Source organism: Charadrius vociferus, unplaced genomic scaffold (assembly GCF_000708025.1).
Source record: "Charadrius vociferus isolate BGI_N301 unplaced genomic scaffold, ASM70802v2 scaffold183, whole genome shotgun sequence".
Classification (NCBI taxonomy): domain Eukaryota; kingdom Metazoa; phylum Chordata; class Aves; order Charadriiformes; family Charadriidae; genus Charadrius; species Charadrius vociferus.
Window position 1 is genome coordinate 943,281 of NW_009648250.1, and position 12,512 is coordinate 955,792.

Genomic DNA, 12,512 nt, shown 5'->3' on the forward strand with positions numbered 1-12,512 from the left:
TCCTCTCAGGCAGGGTCCATCATCTGAGCATGGCTGGCTGTGGCTGACCTGCTCACTTGAAGCTCCCTTTGTAATCAGCAGGCAGACAGAGCACATGTTGCTCTGTAAAAGTAATCTCGAGTAGATCAGCTGCCTGGTGCCCAAAAAGTGCAGAAGTGACTTAACCCAGGGGTATCCACTGCATATAAATACTGTAAGGCCAAAAGCCAAAAAGTTTATTGCTCTGCCAATGAGTTACAGCATGAGCAGGAAACAACCTTGCATTGTTAACAATAATCCTTTTAACAGTTATTGCAGGTTCTCCACCATTTGAATGAGAAAAGAAAAAAAAATCTGGAGAAATGACACAGGCACAGCCAAGGCATTGAGCTCACTGAATGATGATCTAAGGAAAGCTGATGCATGGTTTTGTCTCTCCCCTTTATTTCAGCTCTGTCCTTTGTCACAGCAATATCTTTGCCTTAATATTGTCTTTCTGTGCCTTTCATCCCTTTCCCCTGAAGCTAAAAATGCTGGGCTAACACTCTGACCCTGTTCCCCAATAGTCCTGTATACCTCCTGGTGCAGTGGAGGTCCTCTGTCATCTCATCAGCAGTCTCATCAGCTTTCCTTGATGATGGCCTGAGTTGCTGCCATTGTTGTTTTGGGTCCTTTCAGCAGAGGAGGAGAACATTGCTGCTTCAATGTCTGCCAGGTTCCCATTTTTTGTCAGGACACAGGTCCCCGTTGAGTGAGTTTAGGTGCTGAGCTGGCTCTGCTTTGGGAAGTGGTTCCCACAGTGCCAGCCACGGGCATGGGTGTAATCATGGCAGCACTGGGACAGGAGCCTGTGGGAAGGCCACTGCCTGTGTTACCAGAGGTGAGACATGTTCCTGGAAGTGGGTCACAGTTAGAAGGGCTTGGGGTGGCCCAGAGTAGGGAAATGGTTTTATCTTCCTTCAGACCTCCAGAGGGTATGGATGGTCCTCCCCAGGACAGAGCGTTGTGAATTGCCTGCGTGATTACCATGGAGCATCCTGGGTGCACACCCATGTGGTCTTCTCCTTGGTGTCTGGTGTGGACTAGGAGCCCCTTCTCCACCTGTGGTCAGCCAGAAGCTCTTGGACTTCATCTATCCCTCCTTATTGCTTCAGTGGCAGGTTAACTAAGTCACAGGTAGTTTTCAGTGGAGCTAGTTATGTTTTAGCTCTTATCAGGTTACTCTGGGTTTTTACATGGAATGAGATATAACACAGCAAAATTTAAAGCTATTACTATTTCTGAGGGAGTGGCTTTATTAATGGCAATGAATGTTGACCCCATTATGACCCCAGTGATGGCAGCTCCGGGATCCAGCGCCGCTGATTGTCAGTAGCTCACTCTTGTCTGAGGGGTCAGCAGAAACGCCTGTAATAGGGAGTGGCTTTGTATCCTATTGTCACGGCAGTCCTGAACTTCCCTAACACTGGTACTGTGATTATGCATACAGTGATTAAGCTGCTAATCAGGAAGTTTGGTCTTCTGGTTAAGCCCTGGACTGGAGGGTTGGGTTGGTGTCTGCACCACATGCAAGTCCTTTGTCCTCAGGAAAGCCACTTAGTACCTCTGTCTTCATTTTCCCAATCAGAGCATTATTTTTGTTTTACCTTACTGGGGTGTTGAGCATATTCTTTAAGCAGATGGCATTATGACAATGCAAACATTGTTGGAGAATCCTTATGAATATGGATCTCATTACAGTGGTTTGGACTTCATCTCTTCTCTGTGGTGGGATGACTCCAAAACAAAGTGTAGTTATTGTCCTTATTAAGCATTGCACCCTCTCTGCTTTTTGTCTGGCACTGAATAAAAAGGCTTAGCAAGATGTAAACAACAGCAGGATTTTTTTTTTCCAAAGAGCCACTTTCAAACAAAACAATGATGCACCGAAATATTAAGAGTATGTTTATACTCCAGCTTAGGTGATAGCAAGGGGAACGGTTTAGCTTAAACAAAACAGCCTCAAAACAATCTTAAATTCTGTGACCCATTGCAAATTTTATCTCTTGGTACTTGTGTCAGGACTCCAATGACCAGAGGTTTGAGGCAGATCTGCCAAGGCTTTCCCCTACAATGAGTTTCTCCAGGAAAACTGGAAGACTTTTAAACTGAAAATATCATTTGAGACTCTTTGGGCTTTTAAATGGAGGAAACTCAAAGTGACTGGGGCAGACAGAACAGGAGGGAGAAAAAAACCAAGACAGAATGGAAAGGTTTGTATAATGTTCCCTTCCCCACCCATGCTGGCCCTGCCAGCCAGTCCCTGCTCCCAGCTGGCTCAGTGCCTTTGCGGGTAGCAGGAATTTTTGGCTCAGTCCTTCTGACACCCGAGGTCCAGCTGGTGTTCCCTGTCCCCTGACATTCCCCATCCCTCCCTGATGCCCAGCGCTCACACCTTCCTCCTCCCGCCTCTGCACCTTGGGGGCCTGGGAGAAGGAGAAGAAGTCACTGCATCCTCCTTTCCAGCTCTCACCTATCCCTTCGTGGAGAGCTGCAGCTAGCGTGCTACCAGGAGTGAGCAAAGGAAGTGTGTGCTGCACGAAGCAGCTCCTCTGCTCTGCCTGCTACCGTACCCAAACATCTTCCATGTTCTTCAGCTCTGTGCATGCACAGTCCTTTCCCAAAGGTGCAGGACAGTCCTCCAGGAATTCCTTTAACAAAGAGGTTTGATTTGTTTGTGGGTTTTTTTTTGGTTTGGTTTTGTTGTTGTTTTTTTTTTGTTGTGCTTGTGCTTTTTTTTTTTATTTTAAATTCCTGCATGCTGTGCTTTCAATAGTATAAACATGTATAAACATGTCTTGGCAGATAATCAACTAATCTAAGTAGCCAGAGCTCAACTGACATTGGCGGACATGGACAAGTCACCACATCTGAAGACAAATACTAGAGGCTCCATCCTGCTGACACAGAATACAATGGCAGACCTCCTGCTGACTTCATAAGAAGCTGCATCTGACATTTAGTGCAATATCTGGAGAGGTTTGCGTATGCGGACTCCAGAGAACTTACAATAACATACATTTCATTCTTTCCTATGTGTCTCCAAATGTGAGGTCACTTGTTCAATTACACCCCTATTCTTATGCTATTGGGTAATGAGGGGAAAACAAAAGAGCGTTTGCATTTGCTTATAGCACTGGATTGTTCCCCAAAGCTAACACAATGGCACTAGGACGTTTTGCTCTCAAGAAAATGTACGAAGCCAACAGGAAAAAAAAAAAAAAGCCCCAAACTGAATAGTTGTAAAATGTTATTGAAAGGATTCATAATGGGTTCCAAGGGGTTTTATTGAATGGTTTAAGGAAAGCTTAATTATTTGAAATAATTTTTGAGGTGAACATGTATTTAATTATATTTCAATAGGGTTTAAAAGCCTCCTGTTATTAGCATTGTTTGGTGAAAAGCTCCCATATTTTTTCAAACGTACCCCTTAATTCAAATCTTTTCCTGCAATTTGATTTTGAGAGAGAAACTGTTTTTTAATGCTGATTACTATTTCTGTGCATCTTAGGCAGGCAAAAGAAGTTATTAGAAGAATTTTGTTTTGATGACCTATCCGCTGCTAAAAACTTTAAATGACAGTGAGTGCAAAATGGTGCAATTAGGCTGAATAAAAGTCTAAAGGCTGTCCTTTTGGGGGCTGTGAATGTTGTATGGCAGGTCTGATTGCAGCAGGATGTCACAAATTCGTGTGAAGAAGACCTGGCTGGAGCATGCTGGAAAGACATAGGGAAGAGGGACATAGCAGAGGGAGCCATGGTGAGCTGTGAAGGAGCAGGGCACCGGGCTCTCTCACTTCTTTCTTTACCAACATAAGCAAATCCAGGCTGGGTTTAGCTCTCACTTTCTGGCCTCTGCTCCCAGTGCTGCGGTGTCTTGGCTCCATTCCACAGTCTGTCCTGTCCTGCAATATTTGTGGAGTTGCATGGCGTGACATTTAAAATTTGGCCCTGGGCGTATTAAATACAGGAGACCAATGGATGGGGAAGCACCTCTAAAGCCTCAAGCAGGTCTGCTACTTCCCACCTAAGAGCAGGTTCACTTACCTGTCAGCCTTCATTTCTTTTGGCAAAAGCTAAATACCTCAATTTTTCTCTTGTCTTGCACACTAACCGATATTACTACCGGTGTACCACCACTTCTAGTGGAAACAAAGTGGCTTGCAGGATTTACATACCTATAATCTCAGTGTATGAATAGAAAAGGATTACTTTTCATTTATTACCTAGGATCCCTTCAGGCCAGGACACAGCTGGGTTGTCTCAGCTATCCGCCATAAGAAGGTTGCCGTAGCAAGCCCTTCGGCTAAATCTATGAATGCACAGCATACTTGTCTGGCTTTTGTAAGGAGGATTAGCATGTCTACTTGAGAAACATTACCTGTTGTTTAGTCTCAGGCTGCAGTCGCATAGTCATTCCAGCATATGCTTGACTCCCCTTCTGATATTAGAGTCTAAAGGAAACTGGCTGTTGCAAAATCCTTCTGCAGGAGGTTCCCTTGTGCAAAAAACAAGGATAGTTCCTTACAGGAATTGTCAAAAGATTGTATCCCAGCCTCAAGTATGTTGCTGCCTTGCCTCGGCTTCTCTGCCCAGTTTAGCAGAGACTCTGACCCCGGAGATTTTCCACTGCAATTGCCAAAGCAATTTGAGAGTGGAATATTTTGCAAATGTTTTGTGACAATTTGAACTTCTTGTAAGAACAGCAACTAGTACTTTTTCTTTGGATTAATGACTACTGTGCTTGTTGTATCTTTATTGCTAATTTAAGTAGTTGCTTTGGAGTCCTTTGTAGTTACACAATGTGTATATAATTATTATTGTTTTTGCCCAGAGGCAATTGCAATGTATATCAGATAAGGACAATGAGGACACAGTGAAAATGCAAAGTTAAAATTGTGGCTGTTGCTTCAGTCATAAGGTTTTTGTCAGTTTATGCATTTTGTCATGTTAGCCAAGAAATGGAAATGGAGTTGACAAGACAAGTCGAAAGAAGCATACTCTGAGATGTGAAACAAAAAGCACTTTTTAACATAGCTTTAATCTTTAAACTATTGTTCATTTGTGGCTAGTTTGCTGCAAGTTGTAACGTACCTAGGTCTCTCATCCACCCCATTTTATCCAGCTCCAACTGTGTATTAAGGCTGGTTCCAGGGATGAGAAAATAGTTTGCCTTTATTCCTTGGTCTGCACTTGTGTATTTTATCTTCACTCATTTTTTTTGGCCAAACTAACTGAACCACTCACAAGCATGAGATGCCCTAGCCAGGTCCTGGTTAAACCAAAGAGAAATCTGAGGCTTACAACTTTCTCTCAGACTGTTTTTTTTTCCAGGCTGTTAAAGTCTTTCCTTTGTGTCTTGCAGATATATTTTCTGTTCCTCTGATATCAGGAAATGTGTCTGAACCTCCTTGCTATTTGGGCAGTTTGGGGCAGGGCAGTTATCATGGTAGAACCATATTACTAACAAAGCATCCTGGCTTTGACAATGATACTTGACTGGAAGTGACAGATTAAGAAATGAACTGATTTCTGCCCCTGTTCCCGGTACAAAAGCTAGTTGTCAACCATATGCAACCATATCCTGCCTGCCCTTAAAAGTTCGTATTTTCCCATTTTTTTCCCTCCAAATCCTCTTAGCATTTCAAAAGGTCTTTTGATTCACTTGTGAATACAATGGCCTTTTATTTGCCTACACCTTGATTATAATGGAGTTTGCTGAGGTGGTTAAAGGATGCCTCCCCAGGGCATTTGTCATTCCTGTGCTCCAGACAATGTTTGCGCAAGTTCCCTTTCATCCTCTTTCCCATTATCTGTGATTTCTGCAACACTTGAGATCTCTTGCACAAGACTATGGCTGGTACAAAAGCACCGTATATCGTTTTGAAAGGCGTTCCCTGTCATCTCCTAATTGCATGCTCATGTTTGGAAAGGCTCTTGGCATTTTTCATGAAGGCCAATATCCTCCTGCAGGTCTGGTACTGTCCCTGGCATCAGTCTGATGTCAGAGTCCGTGGTCTTCTCGTCACTCACTGACTCTTTGCCACGTGCACATGCACTTGCTCTGTGTGCAAGCACACTTAATAGCACCGCTGAAATTTTTCAAAGGGTATACTCATTTTACACAGTTTAATGTAGGGTGCATCACATTAAAATAATTACTAGAGTCAGGCTACAAGACAGCTCTCAGAGCCTGAGGATCTGTCCGGCACATCCTTTGATGCCCAGCACTTTACAATCTGGAGATCTCCCTTATTGAGCTGATGCAACGAGTTGAAGTTCTGCCATTGTTCTTCTGTTGCATGTCACCCTTTTTTTCCAATTAAATGCAATGGAAATGGGCACTGCTCTCCCTTCAGCTCCCAGGGATGTTGTTGGGATGCTGAACTGCACCTCCCCTAGGAGGAGGAGGCTGTCCCGGGGGGCTTCGAGCTGTATCCACGCAGCAGGACTGCAGCTCCTGCTGGAAAGGCAGAGCTTGGCAGTGTAACATAGCTTTGGTAGCAGCCAAGTTTCCTGCTGTTCAAAAGTACCAATTATTTCTGATTAAATTTGAAGTGAGAAGGCTGAAGGCTCCAGAAACAAAATCAGCTCCCAGAACTGAATCGCTGTATTACTAAATCTCGGGGTGTTGTGAAGGGGGACTCTATAGTGCTGGACTTGCTTTGAGCTGCTCCTCTGCCCATTAATCAAACATACGCCTGGACACAGCAGTTTAAGGAAGAGGAGAAGGTTGTCTTTTAATAGCTGGGTATCATTCATGCAGTGTATGAAGAGAGTTTTACCAATGAATAGATTCCATGACTATCAAATCTTTTCTTCATTTTTTTGGCAGCTCTGATAGCCTAGATCAATCTGCCTCCTCTCCCACGAATCCTCCTCTCTTACCACTGTAAAGCAATGAGCATTTCCTGTATGTTTCAGATTTCTGATGTCAGCTAGTAAGTACAGGTATGTAAACACTGTAATTTCAGTGTGGATGTCTTGTGGCAGTTTGCCATGCTTTAAGTATTTGGCATTTCAGTCAAAGGCTGTTGCCAGGTCAGGGGTGCTCAGTGGTCAAGGAGACCTCCATTGCCAAGCACTGAGTAGGATGCTTTAGATGCTTGATGCTATCTATTGCGAAATCTCACACTTAGTATACAATAATGTTTGCGTGCAAAGTAAAGCTGGTTTAAAAAGAGAAGAAAAAGAGAAGACCCTCACAACTGCATTATGTTCTGACCTGGCCTCGCATGCCTTGCTGTGCTCTGCAGGCCCAGGCTGGCACTGACAGTGGTCTGACATTTCCCAGCATGTGGGGCTGCTCCACTTCTGCGGCTCCACTGGAGTGGGGAGATGTGCTACCCACCCACCGGCCCCACCTCCTCGCCCTAGCAGAGCCCCAGCAGGGTTCGCTGCACTCAGGGTTGCTTCTTGGAGCCCTGGTGGTGTCATTTTATAGCCTTCAGGCTGTAATACAACATTGCTTCACAAGTCTCTGGCCCCTCCCAGGTTTTCAGCTGTGTTATGTGATAGTTGGTTTCAGGCACCAGTGTGTCTGCACAAGTGCCTGTCGATGGAGGCAGAGGAGGGTTTCCTCTGGATGGCATGGACCATGTTGGAAGGACAGCGGATACAGTCAACCTGCCATGCCTCAACAGCAGCAGGCAAATTCAGATGTAGCACTCTCCTAGGTTTCCTTTCTAAAGGCAAAGCTAAAAATCTCAAAACAGTATAAAACCCTTAAACATTCACCCATCTCTGGGTAAAAGCAGCTATAAGGGCATAACCCCCTGTTACTGTCTTACTGTTGCATATGACACACTGCTGCCACCACCTCACAGCATGTAGTACCTGCAAAGCTCCGCAGTGGTGGTCCCAAGCAGCCTTCTGCAGAAGACTAAAATTCAGCAGCATGACAGCTGCAATACAGCAACTGGTAGGGGTAACTGGAGCTATGGGTTACCGAAAGGCTCACTCGCAATGGGGTCACACAATTGGCCTCATCCATGCTAGCTGCAGGGGACGAGCATCACACCAAAGCCAGCCAGGTGTTTTAAAATCAAGTCCTGGGATCCATTCCACTTGAAAACTACACTTTGCTGAGTTGGAAGTGGAGGTATATTGCCATGTTTCATGTCGTTCACAGGTTTATTTAAAGCTAGTGATAAACACAGTTAAGTAAGAGAATCCCTCACACGTGATGCAAGTTCTGGGAATATCAGGTCCTAACTCTCACACAGCCTAGTAAAAAGAGATAACAAGGTAAACCGAACGTTGTGTTTTATAGGTAGTAGGACACTAATTAAAATGTACATGAGAGTTTCTTAGTGTTGGAATAGTAAAACACAACCATAAACTTAGTAGCTCTCCAAGTACATATTATGGTTAATAGGCATTATATGTTTTCATAGATCTTTCATTTAAAGGACACATTTTATTTTCTTCAGGTGTTGTCTTCATATATTTATTCAGGCTTCAAAAGCACTGATTTTGTTATAAAAGACTCTAAATGACATTTTTTTTCTGCAGAGCAATGACAACTCAGCAGAACTAAAGATCAGCAAGAACCAAGTATTTTGGGGTCTGGATAAAAAGTTCGGTAAGAACTGAACCTTACTGCAGCCTGAGGTTGTCAGATGTGTGCTTTTGGTTTTGGCCTTTAGAGAAATGTGGTGAAAGCCACAAAGTTTAAATCTTCCTTTTTGTATTCATGGGCTCAAAGTATCAGATTGGTCTCATAATTATATTTTAGGCCAGCCACTGAACACATAAGAAGTGCAAATTTTAATCAAAACTTGCCACCATGTAAAGGGAAACCACTAGGCTTTACTTTTATATAGCTGCTTTTTCCATGAAAGCTCCAGAAAAGAGTGGTGGTTTTTGGTTTCAAACGTTCTTCACTAGTAACTTGAGATATTTTTAAAGAAATCCTGATTTTTTAAGGGGGTACTGGACAATTGCCTTCTGAAAACCAGAAATTCTATGAATATTTTCTGTCGTGGTGAACACAGTGCATCTCTAGTTCCATTTTAAAATCTCAACCAATGAAAAGAAAATAATCTTTGTCTTGGTTCTGTTTTTCTTATGTTATCCATGGGCCAGATCCTGTTTCTGTTAGCTTCTGTGTCAAAACGTCTACGGACTTTTTGGCACTAAAATCAACCCTTGATTTTGCAAGAGTTATCTGCAAGGGATCAGCATAATTTACAAAAATACAGTGATTATTTCATGTGTTTTTTTATTCCCGGCTCAGTATGCACCAGTGTTGTTCTCCTCCCATCTTTCCTTTCCCAGTTGGTGTTCTGGAAGTCTAGCTAAGCTGCTTATAATAATTTTATAATTCATCAGTCATTTATTCCATTGCTTTTCTCCCTCTCTTGACCCCATTAAGTTGCTTATTCATACTTCTGTTTTGAAAAATTGCTTTCTACACAGTAAGACCAACCTTCCCCTATCTGTATTTCTGTAGACACCATATCAGCATTGATTCAAGACAGCAAGTGCATCAAAATACAAGCTTGGGCTTATCTTCTCCAGCCCAGCTGCTGACCAAAGATTAATGAATGCTTTTCAGGTCTTTGAAGCCACTAGTTCAAATTCTTTTTCTATCAATGGCAAATGGTTACCTTAGAATCAGTATCTCATAGTAGTGCTATTATTTTGATGAAAGTTTAGTCCATCCTCCTGGTGAGCATATTTTAACTTCACTGTGGTGTTTTAAGGCAGGCTGAAATGCTTGAAATCCATCACCCTGGGAAACCAAAGTGGCAGACAGAAATCTATGTTATATTTAGGAAACATTCTATGGCCCCCTTTTTCCCCTGTGGAACAGCTCACAGCCTTTATTCTCTGCATCCTCCCAGGATCTGGGGGTGCCAGTGAGCAATAGCACTCTGTTACTTCAAATGGAGAGTAAGTGATTTGCATGGGATCTGGGAAATGTGGCAGATTAGGGAATTACATCTTAAAAAGGAAAAGACCTAGCTGAATATCAGACCCACAGGACAGGCTGTCCTCACTGCACCAAGAGAGGGATGCAGGAGCAGGCAAAAATACAACTTGGTCAAATTGTTCTGGTGATGAAGAGCCCAGGGTAATGGTGGGAGACAGGAGGAGCAGGGTGTCCAACGGGGGCTGCAGTGCTTGCGTCCTCATCCAAGCATCTCAGCCCTTAAGAGGGTGTGGGAACTTAGTGTTTTTTTTATGAGATAGGCAAGGTTTGGTGTCTTGGGAAGACGTAGTTCTCCTTCAGAAAGGAGAAGTGTGGAAATGACTAGAACGCCAGTGCCTGAGAGCGGGGATTTAGGGAGCCGTTCATTATTGCTCTGACTTGCTTTTTTTCCAAATGCACCTGTCAGACCCAGCTGACACTTCAAGCACAGAGAAATATTTGGCACTATCCATTCCTTGTGAATGTGTTTTATATATTCACTTTTCACACACTTGCTTTGTTCTCCTGAGGTTTTGTATTAGCAAAGATTTTCATCTTTGTTCTCTGCAGTAACCAGCAGACATGCTTGAGCTAAGGCACTACGTGCAGGCTTTGCTGTTTTGACTCTGTTTTCCACTGTCTCCCTGGACCAAGGATTAAGGCTATTAATGAGATATCTACATATAAATACTGCAGCTAACTGCTCCAATTCCTGCCTGCTAGCCAGGCCCTGTTCCTCTCTCAGCTACCTCATGACCTGTGCAGACCAACGGCATGAGTTTTTCATTGCCCACCTGCTCATGTTTGCTGAGATTATCTACAAGAGGAAAGTCTGGTCTGGGACATGAACCTATATATCTGCTCCACTGCAAGGTCTGCTTCTCTCCATATTACTGCCAGGACTCCTTGCCTGACTTAACCTGTGTTTTTGATACACACAACAATTTTTAACAGTTTGCTCAGACTCTTTTTCTCTTTTTCCTTTTAAGGCAGTGTGAAGGATCTATGGCTTTTTAATTTATTTTTTTTTTATTTATTGTTGGTTTTAGCTTTGCCGGTCCTTAAAAAACCTCCTTCCCTCTCCAAAACATTGCAGGAAGAAACAGAATGTGATTCTGCTTTACAGATAGAAATTTAAGTAGTGGCCAAGCTATCGGAGGGCAGTGAAGGGGTTCAAATTCTGTAAATCCTGAAAACCTCTACCCTAAAAAAACATTATTTGCTAATAGTAAGAGTCCTACCTCTCCTTTTCACTTCCCTGTAGAAGCTAGGAGAACTGCTATTTGTGTTGAATCTCTTTCTGCAGGAGGCCTCCACGAGCTCTGGCAATCCCAGTCTAAGTCTGCCTGGGATTATGCAGGTTTCTTCTCAAAATCAGATAGAAATACTACTTTGGGACTTTGCTCCTCTGACTATTCTGTCCAGAAAAGCAGTTACACTTTTCTCAGATTGTATCTGCTTTGCAGATTGGATGCTTGAAGTTGCAGATAGGTTCTGTGGTGGGCTTTTTTGTTTGGTTTTTTTTTTAGGGCAGGAAGATGTTTGTGAGGTCCCTTTTGGAAAATGCTGTCCTTGGTTTAAGATCAGTTTCAGTTAATAATGACTTTCCTTAAGAAACTCATAACTGATTTTGCACTAAAGCCCTTTTCTCTATTTAACCATCCTAGTGATGACTCTACTTGCCATATGATTCTCTGAGAAACAAGATCCTTCATTTTCTGCTTTTAAGACAGAGAAATAATTCTTGAGTCATGACAAGTAGGATGGTTGGGTTCCTTCAGCCCTAGTGTGTTTTTATTATCAGCTTCTTGACTCCTCAGTGCCCTCAAACTCTTCCCTAACTGCACGGATGACCTGTTCTTCCTAGGGGTATGAGCTTGATGAGATCCATGTGCGATCTGTTTTTAAAACAATGAGTATTGTAGCTCTGCTACAATCCCTGACTGCTTATTTTTGTAAATATTTGTAATAACTTTAGTTCTTAAATTCCTTCAGTGAGGAGCAAGTGAACATTGCAAATCTTTTATTTAATTCTATATTATCTTCTGTGATTTTTGCCTTTTTTTTTTTTTTTTCTCCAACAATATCATCAGTCCTCCTAAAGCTTGAGTCCAGCTTTCAACAAAGATTGTAGCTTGCAGAGTGGTGGTCTAGTCACTTTTCTTCTGACATGTTGCCTGTTGCTCTTAAGAGAAAGCCTCTGGACTGTTCTCTTCATCCACGTTACACCTCCTGCCAGCACCATCCAGCTTTGTGAATTCAACATTTGTGACTTTGCATTGCTTGGCTTCTTTGGTCCTAGGTTGGCAGGCTCACACATGGAATCCCTCTGGACTTTTGAGCCTTGGCCTTGCCAGGCCACTCTAATGATACAGAGAAACTTCACGGATCCAAAACCTGGGAATATCCCACTTTCTTGGCCACTGAAACTTGTAGTGCAAGTAACGGCAGTGTGAGGGTTATTTGTGCAAATATGTTTTCTTAATATGTTCTAATGTTCTTTATCAAAAAAAGCCATATTGGCAGTAGGTAAAGCAACAACTTCAGAATTAATGCATTAAACATAAAAACTCACTGCA